At 38.4% G+C, this 21,729-nt stretch overlaps 1 long non-coding RNA gene across 1 annotated transcript in view; it reads right to left on the bottom strand.

Annotated features, from left to right (window-relative positions):
• Positions 1-21,729, bottom strand: part of LOC310902288 — a 455,554-nt gene that overhangs the window by 428,059 nt on the left and 5,766 nt on the right. Inside the window, exons 3-4 of the long non-coding RNA XR_014586613.1 lie at positions 17,211-17,362; positions 11,716-11,811 (exon numbers count right to left, since the gene is read on the bottom strand). This is a non-coding gene — a long non-coding RNA (uncharacterized lncRNA). The remainder of the gene's footprint in view (positions 1-11,715; positions 11,812-17,210; positions 17,363-21,729) is intronic.

Below are 21,729 nucleotides of genomic sequence, written 5' to 3'. Positions count from 1 at the left end.
GTTCTGCAGTCACTAATCTCACCAGTGAGCTGGTTTGATGCTATTCCATAGCATTTCATTCAATCACGTACCCCGCAAGTGTCATCTGCTATTCATCAGCTATGAAGTATTATTGAAGTCTTCATGTTATTCCGTCATTCTCTTATAACAGCATATAGAGCTCAGAACTAGTCGTGTAGGATCTCACATACAAGCATAGGAAACCACGCATCTTTAACTTACAATTTAACTGAGCTAGACACAGGGAAGTCAGAAATCTCTTCAACAACAGTAGGGCTATAGAAAAGACATTTCTTACGTATTTGCACCAGAACAAGTGAAGTTTTGAAAGAAACTTATACTTTGCCAACGTGAAGGTGAAGGCAAGGCAATGCGAACAGAATATCTGGCAGAGAGCACAAGGTAACTTTATTCTTTCAAGTAACTCACTAGAAAAAAAGTGAATGTAGGAATTTGAATCAACCTTCTTTCTTTGCCATGATAACGTCTGTTATCTGTAGGGTTTCCACTGCAATTTTAGCAGCTGCCCCCCAAGGATCAACAAAGCCCAGCAGCTTTCAGGGGGAGCAACAACAGAGGGCAAGCAAGAAGCAGATTTTTTACTCTAAATGCCCTGCTCCCCGAGGCACTCCTGAGAAGACAACATCTATATTTATGACACCGTAGCCCTCCCTGAGCTCACCAGTTACATCCTATCCCCAGTGGAAATTTAATCACTGATTTTTATGAAGTACAGGATCAGCCACAGAGTATCACATCTCTACGTAATCTAAAAAGGAGCCCTGTAGACAGGTTTTCAACCAAAGAGCTTGTATGTTCTTGTCAGCAAGAGCCTTATCCTTCTAGTAACTGCTTAGTTCTATGCATCCCTCAAACAGAGTACAGAATTCAGGTAGCAATGTAGTACAAGCAGTTTCATTCACTTACTGGAAAAGCTCAATTTCACAGAACAGGCTGGTTGAAATTGGAGGGAACCTTTGAATGTTGTCTAGTCCAACCACTCCCTGCTCAAGGCAGCAATACTTCCTTCCATTCAGTTCTCAGGAACCTCCCCAACTGCCACAACCTTTCAAAGATAATTGAGTGGCTTTGCAGTGACATTGACCACCTTCTTCAGCATGTGGGTGTGTCAAGTCCCTTGGAGCTGTGCATGTCCCATTGATTTTGAAGATCCCTAACCTAATCCTCCTGCAATCAAGAAAGAGTCTTCCTTGCTCTGGACTTTACCACAGGTTTCATGGACCTCAGGTTCCTGAATATTGCTCTTAGCAGTAAAGACTGAGGCAGCCACTGAGTTCCTGTCTTTTGCATATCTTTTGTTATACCAAACGTGCTGTGACCATAGGCTGTTTCTGAGGTCTTTACCCTAAGAAATTTTCTTCACAAGGAGAGTTTACTCTAGAAAATGCCATGAAGCCATTCAGTAAGGCCTGGAGGAATTTGTGCAGGACAATGGAAGCTTACTGACCTTACTGTCACATGAAACTCAGAGTGCTTAGCTGCTGCATCGCTTTCCTTTGCAACTTCTTTGCACCCTAAGTGCTCAGGTCTTTTCAGCTGCTTTATCCTGTCCCCTCTCAGTGGAGCAGTCTGTTGCACCTATCCTTGACCTGGCCTCTTGCCGGTCCTACTGGCTTGCAGGATACTGTCAGTGACTAATGACTGTAGTCCGCCAAGAAAGCAGCAGGGAGGCAAAATGCGATGAAACTGCAAGGAAGTCCTACACCAGACAAAAGAAAGCAGCATTTAAAAATGGTGTGACTCTTCTGGTCCTTCTCCCTACAAAAAGCTGCACCTCTTCAGCATTAGGGACTCTACAATTTCCATTGCTCTGAATCTGCCCAGGCACTTTCCCCACATTAATGTTTTACATATTTTTTATTTATTATTATTATTTTTCCTTTTGTGCATCTAATGCTAATGATCTGTGCCTGACTGATGGACCAAGAGTCTATGCTGTTGCACCAAGGGGCATGGTTCAACAATAGGACTCAGTAGGGGTCAGGTTGATGGTTGGACTTGATGATCTTGAAGATCTTTTTCAACCTAAGTAATTCTATACCATTCTGCATGGGCTCCTGTTTTTTGTTTGTTTGTTTGTTTTGTTTTGTTTTTCAGTATGCTTACCTGTAGTACCAGGAGAACTTGTGCTGGCATGGGGCAGTTTAGATTTACTTGTCCTCACTGAACTTATGATTTGCCACCTGAACTTTGTCAAAAATAATAGCAAAAGCCTAACTGCATTCTAGAGGTTTTATTAAAGGGGACCTTGTCAAATTTAAGTCATACAGTGACCTTTTCACAAACAGAGCCTCCATTTGTAAAAAAAAAAAACAAACATTGCAAAGTAACAGACCTTTGCTTCCACCTATCTGCAACATTCTTTCCAGAAATAAAGAAGAAAAATCAAATGAAAGGAGAAACAGGCTATTCACACTCCTTAAGTCAATTATACAGTTGGGTGAACAGAGGGTTTTCTGGTTTTTCAGTCAAATTAAATCAGCTGGTACTGTAAAAGAGTTAGGTCAGTTGAAGCCTTCAAACGTGTTATGGATTGATTGGAAATATTTTATTCATAAGTAGATGTTCTTTTCTTATCTGCAGTTCTGTCCTTTTATTTAACCCTTTATTCTTTTCATCTAGGTCTATTTTTAAGGAAAAAGAAAAACCCACAAAGTTCAGCAAAGCAAGAAGTCAAAGTCATACTGACCAATACTCAGAAAAAAGTTGCACAGGCATTCCCCTCAGCAGACCAACCAGCTTGGGCAGCCCCCGATGAGCTCCCACTTAAAGCTATTTCTTCTGCTTCTCATGGCTTATTTGTCCATTCGCTGAATATTTTAGCAGCATTTCTCAATAATCTGTCCATGCAGTCAAGGCTTCAGCTCTGCCACAACATACCTTTTGTAAAAATGCACTGTCCTCTATAAAGATAGGATATCTTTATAGATATAGGATAGGATATCTTTATAGATCTTTATATCCTTTGCCTTTAATTTGCACTAAACATAGTGTGTTATCGTAAGCAAAACTGCAATAACAGCTTTTACACCATCTCTTACCTTGCTGTTCTTTCCTCTCTGTCATGATCTACGGGATGAGTATATTCTATACAAAAGAATTTCTCCATAACTTATCTGCACAGTACCTTTCATAAGTCCACTTTCCTTGAGAAGGATTCCCTAGAACATCTTTTTCAGAAATAGCAAAATACTAAGCTCCTTACAAAACATCAAACAAAAGAACAGGAAAAAAAAGCGAGCAGTCCTTGGTCCCACCGATTTCACTTTTTCCAGATCGTGCCAGACTTCTCTACCTCTTCTTCATGTGAAGCCTTTTGATACCCTGACGCTCTGCTAAGTCAGCTTCCCCTAAGTCTTTCCTCCTATCATTTATTTTCCACAAGGTTGTCCATGGATTAGCACAGGATATAGAAGGCTATCCATTTTAGCCCCTTTTCATACCAGCATTAATCTTAACAAGACCTCCATGGTAATTAATTCTCCTTAATTACAGTGTCACAACTGCAGGGAGAGAGAGCTGCAGATCACAACAGCCACAGAATCATCTACACTTTGAGGGTTGATCTTCATTTGTGTATTTATTCATCTTTGTACTTTCTAACAAAACAGTTCTAATCACAATTTTGAAGCTAAGCTTTTGTTTCCACCCCAAGCGAAGTCCGCTAGGCCTCTGATGTATTTTACGTGGCACAGTCCCGTTCTTAATGATTTTCAGCTACTTCCATTTTAAAAATTTCAACAAGAATTTTACCATTTAAAAAAAAGTCAGTACAGATGAGCTTACTCATTGTCTGAGCTCCTATAAATCACTTCCAATAAATAATATTCCCTTTTGGCTTAGAAATTTGCCTAATTTAATCAATTTCACAAATCAGACTGATTCACTTAATTAATCTTTTTCACTTCTAATACTTTCTGTGTCATCATCCTCTACTTTTCTTCTGTTCTTTCCTGTCATCTCATCTTACAACAAACCAGACACATTTTTCCTTTACAAAAAAAAAAAAAGTTCTATTCTATCTCTGCATTTAAAATCATCTCAAAAAAAAAGAAAAATATAGAAGTGCCAACCTTGAATAAAGCACATATTGACAGTGAAGTGCAGCTAAGCCATGTATTGCATGCTGCTAGCTTTCTATAAGGCATCAAGCATTAAAGTTGAACTTTTGCCTGGATCCTGTCATTTGAGCTAATCTATTTCTGCTAGGAAACATGTTGGCAGTGGCAGGTGAGGGTCTTTATGGTCTAACTGAAATAACAATATCCCCAGCAAGGCTTTAGAGAAAAGCCAAGTATTGACCACAAGAAAAAGGAGAGAAATAGCAGATTGTAAGAGCTGACAGGAAACCCAATTTCCCCTACCACTTAGTTCTGTAGATGAAAAGGTCAGAACTGCACTGCAGGGCTGTTCCAAGCCTTTTATACAAAATAAATAAATAAATAAATAAATAAAATAAACAAACAAACGAAACTGCTCTTGGTTTTAGTTGTCACACACACGCACGCGCCTTGGAAACATTTGCGCTCATTGTTGTAGGTAGATGAAAAATTTACTTCCATTTTTACTAGGAGACTCCTTCTGTTATACCTAAATGGTCTTTGATAGGGCCACCCATTATGGGATAGCCTTCTGCAGCTGGCAACAAAAGGGGACACATACCAAGTAACTGGACCAAGTCCTAATGTAACTTCTTTCCAAATAGATTCTTTGTTCTGGCTCATTTAAGCATCACCCAAGCCTATAACATAACAAGGTGCACCTACATTTTCCCCTGTGGTAGGGTGTTCTTTACTTATTTTAAAGTAACCTTAGACTAGGTAATGTTTGTTCCTGACTCTAAAAATACATATAATTATTCATTTATATACTATTAATAAAACTCCATGTATTAACTAGATATTACTCTCTGCAGAAGAGCAATTTCCTCTGTTCACTCTAAGTTAGCTGTGTAACACCCAGCTCGAATATAATCAAGATGAAATTCTACTCATAAAAAGGGGGGCAGATACTGCTCAACAGCCTGCAGTCTGTAAGCCAAGAAATTGTGCTCTTATCAATAAGAGTTTAGAAAGGAGTCAAGAACTATCCAAAACTGCCTTGTAAAACACAAACAATTTCTTTGGTCTAGGTATCCCCTCTTTTTTGTTGTTATGGGACTGGGGGGCAGTTGTTTCACTTTAAATGCAGTCTACCTCTCTTCTCATTTTTCCATTTCAGATAAATTTTTGTTTTAATTTGTAAATAACAATCTACTCCGACAAATTAGATATGTATACTTGAAGTAGTTACACCAGATACATAATACACGTCTTTTTACGTTGCAAAATTGGAGGTATTCAATTTGAAGGATAATTTATTTGTTTCACAAAACAGAGGTAGCGAGATACCAGCAATCACTAGCCAGATTGAGGATAGCATATTCCAGTGCCAGCCCATTAGCTACCGTTTCCTGACTTGGGGTCATGCTTATCAGAGCCTCTATGGTCCTCATACTTCTCCAGGCTTTTGAGAACCATGCTAGCTAAAAAGATATCTACTAGAAAAGCTGGCCTTCCTATTACACTGCTGCAGATCTCTCAGAGCTTGTTGAAATGAAGTGTAGCAGCTAAACCATTTCCTGACAGACCTGATTATTCATTCCACGAGTTACCAATACCTATGCAAGAGATTCTTGAAGGACTCTACTGCATGTCTTTTGAAGAAGCAAAAAAAAAAAAAAACCTACAAAAATCTACTACAAATTGTTACCAACAAGAAGAACGAGTTTACTGCAACACATATACTAGTTTACTTAGTGGATTTCATTTGATGGCTACAAACTCCAATTTTCACAAAAGCTTGTTTAAAGGTAGGGTAGCACATAGATGACTGGATGAAAAACATGTCTTATATTAGTACTATTGAATTAAGCATCTTTTCTGGATAGAAAAGTCATTTAACTTAAGCTTCATCCACTATCCCTAGTCTATGGTCAACTATGTAGTAAAGAATGAATAAAATAAAGCCTTACATCTCAAAGGAATTTAGAAAACCCATATCACGCATATTTTACACACAGTCTCTTTTTTCAGCCTGATAATGATTTTTTCATATTTCAATTAAATTCATAAAACATTTCAAGAAACATTTCAGATCCTGAAATGATGTTATACATAGATATCTGTCTATATACTATATATATCTGTCTATACACTCTGTATATCTGTCTATACACTAAACGTTTTGAGCTACTTGGAATGTATAAAGCTTCATTAATTTAACCCAAGTGTTAAAACTGGTGGAGTACAATCTAAATTTCAAAATCAATTTGTACTTCTCATCTGTTAAATTTCACACATGAAGCAGGTTTTCTACTGTGGGCACTGGGAATACAATTCAAATTTACATAATTCATATGCAACAAGGGATAGTCTTCTAAAAAAAACACGCACTGCAGGAATGAAGTCTACAGTCAGAGTAGATTTTTAAATGTGGATCTTCCCCACAGCTGTGGTTTATTTTTAGATAATTTTTTCTCTTTTTTTTACAAAACTTCAAACTTTCCCCTAGACAATTTCTTATTACGGCAGCTCAGTTTCAGCTGATCAAACACATAGAGGTTTGGATAACAGAAGACTAAGCATACACTCTAGTAACATCTTCAGTTGTTGGGAGCCAAATTCATACCTAAAAGACAAGACGCTCTTCCTATTATTCAGTGAAGGCTACCAGCACATACAAAAGGAAGCCATATTAAACAGAGCCATTTTTGTTTTCCTTAACCTGCCAGGCAAGCAGTTCAACATAAGTATTACATACCTGTTTCCCTGAGAAACCTTTTTCACCTACAAGCTTGCTTCAAAACACTTACCATACTACCCAAATGTTGATCACATTTTTGCTTCCTTCTCTTATTTTGACCTACTTAGATGTGAAATAGCCAACTAGAGGTTTCTTTCTCTACTAATTTTGTTGATTATGCTGTACATAGCCCAAACTGCTTAAGCAAACATTAATTCATCTTTCTCTTGATCATTATAGAGGACAAAAAATGGCATTAATTTCCTCTGGAATCTCTCAGTTACAACTTATTTGGGAATCCATCCTCTCCACACCGAATTTTGTGAAAACGTGTAATGTGTATGCCATTAAAATGTTACTTAATCATAAATATTTGACTATTGGAAGTACTGCCCGTTTTGCTGGCTTCGTGCATGCACTGACACGGTATTTGAAACTGTATCCCAGGGCGGCGTTAATTATGCATTGCAACAGCTGCCATAGATCCAGCAGTGCCAGCTCTTCAGAATAGGTTTTGCTGTCTGAATCATGAATACAGGAACAACATCCTGACAGCACTGTGCCTACAGTCCAAGCTAAGTACAACCATTATTTTTTGATTCCAGTGCTGCTGCAGAACGCTCTTAAACCTGGATTGAATCATGTCTGCATTTCCCCCATGACAAGAGCTTTGCATTATGTTTCATCCTTATTTTTAGCAGAAAATTGTGACCTTCCCACTTCTACTTCTGGGATTTTTCAGGTTTGCTACTCAAACAGAAAACACTACAAATTACAAACTCCCTGCTCCTGGCGCAGGGTAACGTCTCATGAGAAGATCTGAGAGCAAAGTAGTAAAGAGCTTCATGATGAAGGTGCTTGCATATAAGGCAGATAAAAGAAAGTGGATCTGCCTAATAGAATACTGCATAGGTGGAAGGCGTTTTTGTTTTTTAACTCAAGTGAAAAGTCTGAATAAGACAGAAGTAGAAAATGAACATTATATACACAGATTTGCAGGCATCCAAGTAGCTGTATTTAATTATTACATGTAGAATATTTGATGGTCAGATATATTCTTTCTGTCTTCCTTATATTTCAATCTTCCTGCAAGGTGCTGTGATCTACAGTGAAAAGGATTCTAGGTAGAAGCCCTTGTATGTAGCAACCAGAAGGTTTTGGAATACAGAGCTCTTGAAATCATTTTCCAGAGTTCCCAAGCACTTTCTTTTCATATCCACATTAAATTCCTAAGCCCTAAGTACATTCCTAAAAAAGGAAAGGTTTAAGAGGAAAAATACCAAAACATCACAAGAACAGTAATTCTAAGAACAAAAAATGAATCTCAGGTTTGTCAGGCATCTAATCTCTGTAATCCACACAACAATGACAGTATCCCGTGCTCAACTACCACCTACCCCTTCTCAGCTTTCTTATTCAGGAGTCCCTTTCCAGAGTAGGACTCTTATCCTTCTCTCTGATAGCCCCACTCCCACAGCATTGCTGTTAAGAGGCTATTTTTTTTCTTATATTTTACATCTCCAGGGTATAGTTTCTAGAGGAGTTACTCTCCTCAGTGAATTCAAAGACCTTTCCTTCAGGAAATGTAAAGCATTTAAGAGAAAGGCTTGCTGTCTTAACTGTGGCAAGACATCAGAAAAAGGAATTGCTTTACAATGGTTAATCTACAATAATCTGTATTTACTTAAAACTTGTGTTCCCCTAGCTCATCCATGCTCGCTCCTCGTGTCTGTGAAGTTACATAGCCTGTTCTCCCATAAGCATCGTCTCATGGAGCTCATTTCTCCTCAGCCTCTCAGCTCTTTACCATCATGTATTTCTTGACTCAAGTCAGATGCGCTTAGGCAAGTGCAGAGTGGCAAGACTGAGCTTCACAAATAGCTGGGTGTAGTGACCGCCTCATTACTCAGATATTCAGGTTGCAACATTAGTTTTTATTAGGGAGTCTAAGAGCCAGGAGCTGAACAACATTTTCTTGGAAAAGAACAAGTATTTAGGCCCTAATCCAAAAAAGCACTTAAGGACATACATAATTTCTATTATATTGACTTTAATGGGATTACATGTAAATGTTTTGCTGGATTTGGGTGTCCATGAACTAAATTAATATAAGTCAGTATTTCAGAATTTATCTAATTACTGTGTTTATTATAAATCTACTACCACAGGCATTTCAGCATTTAAGCACTCAGGTTAGGACTTGTCAGTATGATAATTTTTGCTGAACTGTTTAAAACAGACAATAATACAGCAACAGGTTTTCTGATACTGCAGCTGAGCAGGCAACTGTTTACCCTGCATTTAGAGTCTGAAATTTCCAATGTTTTCTTGATTTTCTTATGTTTAAGTGTAAAAAAAAAAAAAAAGAAAAAAAAAAGACAAGTGTACAGACTAAAAAAAATGGACTGGGAAAAATATCCAAATAGTTTCACCTTTTAATCAAAATACTTAATTTAGCTTTAAAAAAAAAAAAATCAGATCAACTGATGTTTCCAAACAAAAGCAATGATTTTCATTTTGATGTACTGGGACAGGATTCCTTTTTACAGCTTTCAACGACTTATAAATCCTATGTTTAGGAAGAAGAGACCAGCATTTAGCAATGAATTGATACACTTATGTGAAAACATTTTGTCAGATGAATTGCTGTCTTCCTTCAGCCAATACCTTGAAATGAAGGATATACTTTTACATTACATTTAATGGTGATCAGAATCAGAGTATGCATAGAAAGAGTCTCCATGGTTTTCTTTTCAACTACAACATGGAAATCAAGTGCTAGAGCTACAGTGCTAAAGCAGATGTCCTGGGAAGCAGTGGGTAGGTCCAGACAGCCCTAAATGGTGTGCGTGTTGTCATAGCCACTCACATCACTCCCTTACGGGGCTTGCTGGCTGTGCCTTCACTTCGCAGCAGCAGGAGCAGACAAATGTCCTTTGGAACGCCTGTGGCATCCCCTCCTCCAATTCCACGTACCCTAAGTAGTGAGAGCTGTAGCATGGCCTGCCAGAACCCTTCCTTTATGGCATGGTTGTGAGATTGCATGTTGCACACCCCAGGGATCTCTGAAGATCTATACATCATGGGACAGTGGTGAAGGACTGAAAGACTGACAGATCGAGCACTACTATATCAATACTGCTTAGAGTGATAGGTCTCTGGAGCCAACTATCCTGCAAGCCATCCAGAGTTCATATAACAGGTAGTAGCTGCCTTGTTCTGAGAGCAGGCCAAGGAATAAGGCACCCATGAACACAGCATGGATGAAAAAGGTTTAAGGACTTCGGAGTAAAGCAAGGAGATAAGTTATTTAGTAGCATAGGTATTTATGCTCCGAGGACAGCCAGAGATTTGAATGGAGACTATGCTCCTTTTTAATAAATGGGATTATTTGCTGCTTCTGAGCAGATCCTTTGATTAACACAAATAACTACCCAGTTCCTTTCAAATCAAAAGCCGTTCTCCCAGCAACAGATAAGGGGCTCAGTAACACACTATTGATTGCATTTTCTCATCAGCTGTATGTAGACCTAGGCCTTTTCCTGATACTCTTAACAAAAATGACACAGGTTTTGAAAGAATTTGTACTTCCCTAACAAAGCACACACATGCATCAGTAGTTTATAAGCAGGCTTTCACTAATTTTACATACAGAAGTTCTGAATGAGCTAATAATTAGCATTTCTAAAAAAAATAATACTGCGAGTACAAATTTAGAAACCAAAGAAAGCACCTAGCAAAAAAAGTCTTAAATGCTTGTAACTTTTGCTTCTTGGAAGAGATTTTTGTGAAACAAGGCAGACTAATTAAAACCGTGAATCAATTCCTGCAGACAAATGGATGGAAAGGAGAACAAAAATGTAGTCTCATTCTTTGTCTTTATTCGGTGGCTGAATATTTACAGCAGATACAATTTTACACTTCCAATTATAGGACCACACAAGCAGCAGAAAAATCCCTAAAATCTTCAGCAGAACCACCCCAAAACTTGAAGCATTACATTGTGACAGTGCAGTGCTGTTCCCAGCCTTCTGCCTCAGATGATCTGAGCAAACGCCAACTGAAAATCCAGACTTTTCTATAGATGCAGCATCACTGCAATTATTCATGTATACTCTGAGAATTACTTCATTCAGATTGACTGTTTCTCATGCCTCACTCACTAATCCTCTCAGTTTTTTGGTTGAAAACTGGTTATACTCTGCACATTAATTTAAGGTCTGAATGAAATTGCAGAAGAGACACTGAAGTATGTTTTCCTTCTGTGTAGTCAGACATGCTAGTTTCAAAAAGCCTGGTAGAGCTGTCTTTAGGGAAATCTGATTAAGTAGCTACTGCGTACTGTACTTTTTTGCACCAGTAATTCACTGACGTATTCAGCAAAAACTAGCCTGTATTGTAGTTCAGGCAAGTACATGTTACTTAGGATTTAAAAGCAACTGAAGATATTAGCAAGTTTTTTCCTCTGTATCCATGTGTTTCTACAGTAGAGCTGTGTAATAACTCACCATACTTCTTGCTTGTGCAATTCAGTCACTGCAAAAGGAAGATTTTTTCTTCTGCTACCAAGAATATTTATGTGTAATGTAACTTCAGTTACTGTCACTGAAAATCATTTTCATTTATTTCTAACCACAAACTGAAGTTATTCTAAAATTTTGATTAAGAAACTTTAGACTGAAAATTAAAAGTGATATAAGGTCCTCTCACGTACCAGTTGGGAAGTAATTCAAACTTAACGAAATACATAAATATATGTACATATATACGCATTTAAGACAATGAATGTATCCACCACATCAGTAGAAGCAACTGTCTTAGTGAATATGACATATTTTTTTCCCATCTGTTAGTTCTGACCAAAATTCCAATAATCACATACAAGGAAATGTTAAAATCATTTGTACTTACATCTCTGGCCAGAGCATGGCAGATGCATTAACTGACACACGTGAAGGCTGACCCATTCTAGTTTTTGGATTCTGAGGGTAGTTTCATCATCATTTTCTGTGTGAATAAAATAAGCCAACATGTAATAATTCTTAAAAGTTACTCCTAGTAACAAATCATATATTTCTAAAAGCATAAATGCACATACCGTGTTTTTTATTATTTACATATCAAAACCAGCCATGTGAGAAAATGACTTGGCTTAGCCATTTTAAAACACTTAAACCACCACTGCACTTTGATTGCTGTTATAGACACACATAAAATGACCTATTTTAATTGTGATTTCTAGTACAGCAATTCAAAGAGCTGTGCAAGAACACTATTGCAGTTCCAACCTGGGACAGACTCTGCCCCCCAAGCTGGGTGCCCACTTCATTGCATGCTGCTCTCTTCTACCACTTCTACTGAATAGCAATGATTTCTGGCTCTGTGACCCTGGGACAGTCCACATTTCACAGATCACTCTTTTTAGATTTATTATGGATATTTTGCTGTGCCTGTTTGCATGCATGCATCATTTTAATAACAGAACACATAAAATGCTTCCACTTACAATGCTTTCAAGCATAATCATGTTGGAAACACTGTGGGCACTGCTCTGATGGCAAGGCAGGCAGCAAAGACTACTCAGGCTCACTTGATACAAGTTTGTCTGAGGACTGCAGCTTTTCAGAAGTCCCGGTGTACTAACACCACCACGGACTTATCAAGTGATTTAATTTTTCACACCTACTTTCAGAAGGGGCATTTGCACTACAAAGCTAATGTCCTGTAGGTACAAAGTTTAACTTCTGAAAGCTATTCAGGCACTAGAACTACCTTCAAAAAATAAAAATCTGCAGTACTTCCTTTAAACTTCCTCATTATTTTTAAAACAGAACCTGGTAATAAACTCAAACAGTAACTTTCACCCCAACCTAAAATGATACGCAAGGTTCTCAGTGTCAAGCACAACTGAAAAAACACCCCACAGATCCCACTAAATTTAACACTAAATTCAACTATTCTGCAAGCCTTAGCTCTAATGGACATTTCACTTTTCTAAAAGCACAAGTGCTACAATGCTCCCGTTACCACGCTTGACTCATTTTAACCATTACGATTTCTTGAGAGCACCTTAGTAATTACTTAAAGCTGTCCCTTCACTGAAAAAGCAGGACCCCCCATTTAACCACAATGATCTATGCACTCGGCTTCTGCTTCAGAAGTTCGTCTCTTCCCTAAGTAAAAGAAATAACGGAAATTATGTACACAGGGAAAGCCACACACATGGCATTTCCTTCTGTTACGCGGGGAGAGACTCCAAGCCTGGACTAGATATATCTGCAGTTTTCATACTGATGACACCATTACAAAATTATACAGACACAAGGAACATTCCATTTGTTGATTCTCCATTGCCAGGAGGCAGTATTATCTCACTTGAGTATTCCAGCTTCCCTTTATTTTTAGATGTTTTTCAAGACATCACAAAGCACAAACGCAGCACACGTAGGTAACAAGTGAGCAGCACTGCTAAAATCAGCTGTTGGCAGCAGGGACCAGTTCATATCATGTGAATTGTCATCCCTTGTACAGTCACAGTGGAGCTTCTGCAGGGAAACTGTGAATAACCACTGCCAAATCTTGTATTTTTGGGATGTGAAGCATAGCAACAAGGGAGGGTGGTTCTTCTTCCCCTTACCCAAAGTCTCTGCAATTGCTTACTCCCTTTATACTCATAATAAGATGATCTCCCTTAAGGACATCATCTATGGGCTACTAGCAGCATAAGGATTTTGGAATGACAGCCATTTGGTGGAGACTGGTTCAAAAGCTGTGCACAGTAAAAGGATCTGGGGGTGCTGACTGATGTTTACCTGAACATGAGCTGACAAGGTGCCCAGGTGGCCAAGAAGGCCAACGGCATCCTGGCTTGTATCAGGAATAGTGTAGCCAACAGGACCAGGGAAGTGATTGTTCACCTGTACTCAGGTCTGGTGAAGCCACACCGTGGCCTCAAGTACTGTGCTCAGTTTTGGGCCCTCGCTTCAAGAAAGACATCGAGGCCCTGGAACGTGGCCAGAGAGGGGCTACAAAGCTGCTGAAGGGCCTGGAACACAAGTCCTGTGAGGAGCGGCTGAGGGAACAGGGGTTGTTTAGGCTGGAAAAGAGGAGGCTCAGGGCAGGCCTCACTGCTCTCTTCAACTACCTGAGAGGAAGTGCTGGGGATCTGGTGGCTGGCCTCTTCTCGCAGATAACTAGCGATAGGCCTAGAGGGAATGGCCTCAAGTTGCACCATGAGAGGTTTAGGTTGGAAATAAGGAGACATTTTTTCTCAGAAAGAGCAGTCAGGCATTGGAACGGGTTGCCCAGGGAAGTGGTGGCGTCACCACCCCTGGGGGTGTTCAAAGAAAGGTTGGACCTGGTGCTTAAGGACATGGTTTATGGTTTAGTGGCTGATATTTGTGGTAGGGGGATGTTTGGACGAGATGATCTTGGAGGTCTTTTCCAATCCTAAAGATTCTATGATTCAATAACTGTGTGCCTTCATTGTTGCGCAGTGCCGGATAGGCCATAAAGGCGCCTTAACGCAGGGAAAAAGGGGCTCGCAGATGGGGCAGCAGCAGCCGAGCCCCAGGTAGCGGCTGTGGCAGCTGCACAGCTTCTGTCCCTGCGGCTGATCCTCAAACACGGCCCGCAGGCAGCCCTTGTCTGGGGGGGGGCATCAGGTGCAGGCCTGGCCTTCCCACTCTCTGCCTCAGGACATGGTTTAGTGGTGACATTGGTAGTAGGGTGACAGCTGGACCAGATGATCATGGAGGTCTTTTCCAACCTTAATGATTCTATGACTAACTACCATTCAAAACCTTTGCTGATATAATATTAAACTCACAAAATTACCGTTCTGCAAGAGCTTAGTTATAAGAATCTATGTTCTTGCACCAACATCAATTCAGCTTTAAGTTATATAGTGTTTTTAATATGTTTTTAGTGATATGAATAGTGGTAAATTATATTAAACCAGATTTTAAAAGTAAAGAAAATACTACATATTTTCTGAAAACCTCAGTCTTATTTTTACCTATCATTAGGCTGTATGAAGTACTTACTTTCACCTTAGTAATACCAAGGTGACTGCTTGGGCGCTTATTTATATTAGACTTCCATAGATTCTGAAAGAATTAGCAGGACACAACCACTTTAAAAGATGAGAATGTAGCCATAGTTGTTGGCCATGGGTCTAAGTCTATTGGTTTGACCTAAGGAGTTCTTTCGTATGGCTCTTGAAGCCTATGGAGCAAATGCCACTCCGTTCATCCATCTGCAGAGTTTCACTTGGCCTCTGTCTCTCCACAAGTACCACAAAGACAAACCTACGCTCAATGCAGAACCCCAGCCCTGGAGAAATGTGGGCATATGGTTGATACACTTCATATTCTCTGCTGGCAGCACATTGCTTGCTACAGGTAGTATTAAAATATATAATCTGGCTTTATGCTAATTAGGTCATTTAAGTCCAACAGCAGTCAAAACAGCATAAAGCTGGAATATACAATATGAAAAGATGAGAAAATATAAGTTAAAATTTATTTACAAGACACTTATAACAATACAAGCCTTCCTGTACACTGTATATCAACACTATTACTAACTCATCTTAGCCAATTTCAATAGAAAAATGGAAGCAAAATATTTTATTTCCAATTACGAGCTTTCTAAACCATCAGTGTCACACACACGTCTTTTTATATTGTATCCTGTAGAGATTAGCCTGCAACATGATTAAATGGTCTTGATCTCAGTTAAATGCATTGTTAAGGTACTTAAAATGTACTGCTTCATCACTGATATTTTTACAACACTATCAGAAAGAAATACCATTTTTCATCCTGCTTTACTTTATGATAGTAATTAACAAGAGTCTTTAGATGCTGGCAAAACTGTCCCTTTTGAAGTTCCTACATAGCTGTCACCCTGGAGATAAAGGCAGATTATTCAATCTTGACATTATAATTGTGAATACAAGATAAAAGACTGGATTAGAAACTTCATAACTTCATGCCTAAAAAAAAAAAAATGAGATCACCATGAGGTAATTCTACTTCTAGTTTTGAGGGTTTAAGGAGTTCCTTAAGGATGAAGAGGGACACTATCACCTCTTGAAAGGGTATGAAATGAGTTATATATCTTTTTGAGCAGTCTTGCAGCTACACCTCTTCTCTTGCATACATTTTTTTTTCTTCATTTCTCTGTATAAAAGTAACAGGAAACAGAACAGAAGACTGGTTGTTGCAACTTTTTGCCTCTAAGGCACTGCAGGAAACAGACTGAAGACCAAAGGTTGCATCCTAGTGGTATTAGGTGATTTAGGTGAGGGACTTGATCTACCAAATGCATCGTGTCTTTCTCATAGCGAGCACAGTTAATGGAAACTTTGTGGCTGAGAATCTGAGCCAAAGACTTGTCAGCTTCTCATACTGTCCTGCCAGTGAGCAGGCTGCTGGGGTTGCAGCAGGAGCTGGGACAGAACTAGGACATCTGACCTGAACTGTCCAAAAGAATATTCCATACCATATGATGTCATGTTGAGCCATTAATGATCATGAGACTAATCTAGTATTTGGACTCAGCATTGCCGTCAACTCCATACTTTGGGAACTATATCTCAGAAACTATTAATAATTGCACCTTCTACCTTTTTTCTTCAGGAAGCCCATCAATAGAAGGGACAGAGAGAGACGTTTTTTCCTACCTTTTCACTCTCTCTTTCTCCTTCATCCCCCTCTTCTGCAGGCTAGTTACAATAGCGCTTCAAAACTTCGAATATCCTTGGGATGTTCAAACCAGCATGTTCTTATTATTATGTCTCCTGAATGCACTTCAAGTTTTGTTTAAGGTTAAAAAACTACTTAGGTATGCCATCTAGAGACCTGGCCTGAGGCAGGATAGTTATGAGTGGCAGGGAGTGTGGGAGGATATGAGCAGGCATCTACAGCAGTGGGCAGCAACAGTGTTTTGGAATTTCTCCCCCCCTCCCCCCCGAACAAATGCAAAATCCTAAAAAACTGTCAGAAAGCTTCAAAAAGGTGTGTCATCACCCTGGTGATTCCAAAGAGACACGAAAGACTGCAACGTGCTGGGGCTTGGCCTATGTTTACTGAGCTGCAATCGATGCCATTGTAACCCCTGCGGCCTGGCCAAGGCCCTACGACAGGCCCTGTGGCCCGGCCAAGGCCCTGCAGCCCGGCCAAGGCCCTGCGGCCTAGCCAAGGAAACAGGCTATGCCAGTGTCAGTTGCCCCTGCATCCAAGGTGAAAAAATGGATGAGAAAGTCAGGTCGTTTAGAAAGCAGAGGAAATCCTACTCAGATTGGGAAGGAAGAATAAGACGAGGCAGGCTGCTCTGAAGTGGCTGGGCCATCACAGGAACACAGAAGACAAAGAGGAAAATATAACAGCATCAATAACTACCTGGGCAAAATATTTTTCTAGTAGTTTTGTGCACACTAATTAAACAGCAGAGGATCAGATTTCTTTGTCCTTAGAATGCTATTGATCCATTTTGTGGAACACAGGAGAAATGTGGTCTTCAGACCTATCACTGTACATAGGTGATTATCAACCTGTGGGCAAATTAACAAAGTAATATTAGATGCAACATATAGCTTTTTAACAAGTCAATATTAATGTTGTATGTTATAAATTTAAAGCAATGACATTCATAGCCCTCAAAAGCTACATGATCATTTTATTGTACCGAGAAATGTAGGTGGAAAAAAAAAAAAAGAGATCACATTCTTTCCTGATAACATTCATAGCCTGAGGAATCCCAAGTGGTTCTGATTAAGTATAGACAAAGCAGCTGTTTTGAATTTTCTTCTTATTATTATTATTTTAATTATTGAAGCCAATGGGCATTTATCCTTGAATTTCAGCTGCTGAACCCATTTCCAGGCTTTCAAGTATTGCTTGGAATCATTAGAGCTCTAGTTTTTCCTTAAGATTCCCGTCCCCCCCCCCCCCAGGAAAGGAGTAGATCAATCACACCCACACTACTTAGCTAGATGATTTTCCAGTATATTCCACATACAAATAATGAAGACATGGAAGTACAACTTATACAAAGATACTCCCTTTCCACAGAAAAACTAAAAGTAAAGAGTAAAAATATTGCACATCAAATTTTGCTGGGCTGCAGACAGGAAAGAGCTTATGATATCCTTTGTCAAAATCAGTATACAGCAAAAAGATCCCAGCAAAAGATCCCAAGAAAAGATATCGAAAGACTCACAGAACAAAGCACTGTTGGTTTTTTTTTGTTTGTTTTGTTGTTTGTTTGTTTTTTAATCTTCCCCATGTTCTCAACTAATCTCTCTGTAAGCCACTGACATGTTAAACAATGAGCTACAATTAACATTTATCTAGGAAATGCTTTTTAACTTCATTATTTAGAATAGAAGTATTTGTATTATTTCTAAGCGTCCTCTTATTTCATTATGTTACTGCTTTTAAATGATCTATGATTTCATAGGAACACCAAAAACTTCATTCTGAACTGCTTATTTTCAGAAAACAGATCAAAAACCTACTAAAATATTATCAAATGTTTTCAAGTATAAGGAAATTCCTCAATTAAGTATGATACGGCCCAGGTCTCAGTGCTTCATATGACCAGTGAAATATTTCTCATTTCATATTATTTCTCATTTTATATTCATGAAATTTGTGTAATTCTAATGAGGAGCAGATTCATACTATGCTAATTGTACTCACAGACACTGTTTTCCCTTAAGTTATGACTCTAAGTTACTGGAAAATTGGCACCTTTTTATTGATTGCAATTCACAGTGAAATAAACAATTCCTTTAAAAAACAATATGCAGGCTTTTTTGTTTGTTTGTTTTTGTCTTGCTTTGTGTTTTTAGGGTATCTGTGAATGTTAATGACAACCTATTTATCAGAAGATTAACTTACTTTTATAAACACCCTATGAAGACTTTTTCCTCCATTTTTCAGTATTTTATTCCATTATATTTAATGGATCCTATTTAATTGATCATATTCAATTTTATCACATTTTTTAATATTGGCTCTGGATTTTTCCAAAATTGTTCACTGTGAAAAAAGATTCCAGCTGTTTCTTAGTTTACAGCCAAGTTTCTAATACTTTGAACTTCACATTTTAATAATATATTTTTTTTATTACTATTATGGATGATGGGAGGCTTTCACATATAAATCATTCTCACTTGGTTCATTCACTCCCTGTCAGAAACTCCTCTCTAGCACACACAGCTGAGCAGTGTTTGAACTCTCTAGCTCTTGGTACATTTCTTCAAATGAAGTTTGATCATAGTCATAAAAAACAAAAATTGCATATGCACACATTTCCAGAAAAACAATAAAATTGGTACACACTACTTATATACATGTGTTTTATGTATATATTTTAATATAGTGATAGAGAAGCTATCAAAAGGACTCTGAACTGCCTATAAATCTTTCTTCAAACACCTAATGTACATGAATACTGTTGGATTAACCATAGGAACACAAATCCTATCAGATAATCTGTAGGCCAGATGACAATCAGAACAGAAAGTTCTCAAAGATAAAGCAGGAAACTCAGGTTATTTATGGCAGTTCTGACCACTGAAAAGACCATCATGTATTAAAATGTGATGTTTGAACTATTAGACACTTGGCCCATACTTTAGCCTTTACTTTTGCAGAAACCTAAAAGATTTCTCCAAAATTCAGGTGATTTTAAGGAGAACAGGGGAAGGCCTGGGCAAACTAACCAATTCCCAGGACCAGCTGGTGCTCACCCAAGAATTCTAAAGGACCTCAGGGAGAAAAGCGTGCAAGGTATGCTCAAAGCTTATGATGCTTCAAGACTATGCAGTAACAATTGAGACTTCTAGACAAAAATATAGCCAAGTAGATACAGTTCGGGGGAAAAATGTACAAGTTAAGAGAAAGAAAACCAAAAATCTCTTGAGGATTACTAAACATACAGTGAATGGCCATAAAGTATATGGGAGGTACCATGTACACGTGCCCAATTCTCACTCATACTAGGGCACCCACTTTGGCCCACTGTCAAAGGCAAGATGCACTGGCTGAACACCCCATTAGTCAATACTCATAGGAGGCTCTAAAGTTTTAATGTAAATGTACCTGAGCAGAATGAAGTCCTCTCATCCAGGAATTTAACAAAGTATGTAACAGATACCAGTCTGTGTGGACAGGTAGAGATGCTGCTGTATTATTGGCTAGATTCAGTGAATGAGACACAGAGAATTTGGTAAGCTTTGTATATACTTAAACTCCTGAACCACTACGCAAAATTTATGCTGGAGGAGAGAGGCTGGTTGTGAAAAGTGATCATCTCCCCTACGTTTGTTAAAAAAAAAAAAAAAAATAATAATAATAAAAAACATTCATGCATCTTCAACATCTGATGTAGTCCCACAAACATACCATCTGGGCAGAGCAGGTGCTATATCATCCTTAGCTTATTTCAGTAAATGCCTCAGAAATGAAAACCCAGATAGAGAATACAGAGAAACTGTCTCCTGGGAGTCTTTAACCATTTGTGTCAGAAGAAGCGTTATACAGCTTCTCTTCACTTCATGCTTGGCACTGCTGGGACGCCAGAGTGTTTATTTCCAAGGATATGAGCAACACTCCCAGCACCCTGCTGCTACTTATGGTTAAAGAATTTAGACAGGACTAAAAATAAAGGGAGGACGAGACTGGGACCTGAGTGGTATCATGTGGTAAACTGATGTTGTATCTCCTGTTGTCTGTCTTGAAGAGATCTTTCTTTGCATCATTATAAAATGATTTAAAAGCCTCCATAACAAAGAAGTATTTAATTCTACCAAAATTTATTTGAAAGTATTCCGCAAGAGTGACCTCATTCAACACAAAGGCAAGCAATTTATCTTTAAAAATTGATTCACCTTCTGGTGCAACACTGCACTTCTGGTTCATTACATAATCAAAACATTAGTCCTAACTCTGGATTATCTCACTGCTTTTCAATGGATTGATTAGAATATGATCACTGTTCAGCTAAATCCACGTTTCACTTGATTTTTTTTATTAGGAAACATCCAAGTAATTTTCAAAATTACAAAAGTTTGGGAAGTTGTATGCCATGTAAAACAAATCTTAGACCAAGTGCTACAAAAGACAAGTCAGATATCTTCAATTTTGCTTAAATAAGTGGGTATTTACCAGCCTGTGATTATAAATGACATTTCTGTCATAATAAAAAGAATAAACAATGTTGTGAAGATAAACATTTGGCAAGAAGTTTGACCACATCTTTTTTTCTGTCTTCTCCTCCCAGTGAAGATCAAGAGTTTATACCAGTGACTTATACTTGCTTAAAGAGATCTTTAGGATATTGCACAATTTAAATTCATCATCCCCTTTTAAAAAAGAGTCTATTTTTTAAAGCAAGTCTTCCTCCGATTAATAGAAATGTACTGTGCTCACCATCACTTTTTTACTCTTGGCTTTTCCCACATACTGATTGCTGTGACAGTCAATAATGCAGATGTGCTTTCCACAGTAGTGGTGTTCAATGCATATCTAAGGTGACCTGATTTTTTTTATTTTTAGTTTTATTTTAGCCTTGTATCAAGTCTGAGAAAGACTTACAGGTGTAGAATACAGGTATTTCTATTTCAAAAGTCTTACTCATTTTTCTTTGAGTAAAAGACAGCATGAAATGCAGGGCTTGAGAAACTAGCAACTCAAACCCCTCATTTGGAGAACTTTGCTCATTTCAAAGTTAAAAACAGCCACATCAGCTCTCGGCAGATTCAAATCAGCACAGCTCCTGGGACCTCAGATACTAGCTCCTAGGTAAAAGAAAAATATATATATATCAAGGTGAATACCAATGTCATTGCTTTTGAAACTTCACCAAGGGAGAAGTATTTTCAACACATTATCAAAAATAGGTACTTCCTCA

The sequence above is a fragment of the Anser anser genome (genome assembly GCF_964211835.1).
Source record: "Anser anser genome assembly, chromosome: 7".
NCBI classification, from domain to species: Eukaryota; Metazoa; Chordata; class Aves; order Anseriformes; family Anatidae; genus Anser; species Anser anser.
This window is presented reverse-complemented; position numbering and strand designations above follow the sequence as displayed.